This window comes from Aplysia californica, unplaced genomic scaffold, assembly GCF_000002075.1.
Source record: "Aplysia californica isolate F4 #8 unplaced genomic scaffold, AplCal3.0 scaffold00117, whole genome shotgun sequence".
NCBI lineage: Eukaryota > Metazoa > Mollusca > Gastropoda > Aplysiida > Aplysiidae > Aplysia > Aplysia californica.
In genome coordinates, this window is record NW_004797387.1 from 1468418 (window position 1) to 1469713 (window position 1296).

At 44.9% G+C, this 1296-nt stretch overlaps 1 protein-coding gene across 1 annotated transcript in view; it reads left to right on the forward strand.

Moving 5' to 3' along the window:
• The window catches only part of LOC101857480 (FMRFamide receptor), a gene marked incomplete in the record, with an annotated part of 45372 nt that overhangs the window by 39704 nt on the left and 4372 nt on the right, over positions 1 to 1296 (forward strand).

Below are 1296 nucleotides of genomic sequence, written 5' to 3' on the forward strand. Positions count from 1 at the left end.
GGGGGACACCGTATAATATTACAATTTCAAAGTTTTACGCTCACATTAACACAATGTAGATCATTTAGGGCGTGGGCTTCGATATTACCCTGTCTGTGCCATGCCGGAGTGAGAGGGCTACAGCATTCATTCCAGCAGTTACTCACACTCAAGTCGTCTGCTTGCAACAGCAAAGCGCCAAACCTCTACGCCACAGACGCCGATTTGGGGGAGGTGAGGGTCGAGTGATGGTGATGAAGACGACGACGACGACGACCCTGATGATGATTTTTTTAAAATTATTTTTTTCGTTAATGGGCTTGGTGGACTCAACGAAGAAATTTTCGAGTTCAAGCGAGAGCGAGGCTCTTTTTCGGCTCCATTATCATTATACTCCGAGGTACTTCCACTTGTCCAAATAACTCCATTCGAATTGCCATTGTTTCTTGACATTCGAGCTTATTATATTTGACATCCTCCTTTTCATGGTTGCATCTTCGGTAAAGTCGGTTGAGCTCTTCATTCACAAAATTCTGATACCATCTCATGCTCCAAAGATGGTCCGACCGCAGTCTCGCTAGCTCAACCTGGTCCCAGCGACATGAGATAAATTGTCCCTGCTTATTGGAGTACCCAGAATACACATCCTTCAGGTGCTGGTACTTAGCTCTGTGTGGTGGGTCTCTGATTCCCCTCTTGATAATTGGAGAGACTCCCCTGTATGTTATTAGTCGTCTGTGTCCTTTAATCTCTCCGACTTAATTGGCAGCTTGGTCTGCTGTCTCATTTCCTTCGATTCCAACATGGCTTGGAATCCACCGGATCTTTATTGTGGCTGTGGTTTCACTTAATTAGCTGCGCAAATCATTTATATATCTAACCTGTTGCCTAGCAGTCCCTTGCAGTGGGACTGACTATCGGTCAAGATCAGCACATTAGTTCTGCTGTGGAAATTGTCAACAATCCATTGTGCAGCACACATCTTTGCCTGGCATTCCTCATCATAAGATGATATGAAGAAGGCACCTTTAGTTCTGATGATTTCTGTTAGTGGTGGCTCATCTCATTATTTATTATCACTACTGCTGCTGCTCCTCCTTCGCGGTAACCTGCGACAGCCGATCTCTCAGAGTTAATTGTCACATCGGCACCAACCTCCTTGATTACATCCTCTGCACCCAGGGGCAAAGGCTGACTTGTTTGACAGGGTAATAAAAGTGAAACGGAACCAGATATAGATCTATATGGCCTGTAGATATCACACAAGAATCTTACTCGAGGCGGCGACTCTGACTGAGTTGTAAATGAAAACAAATC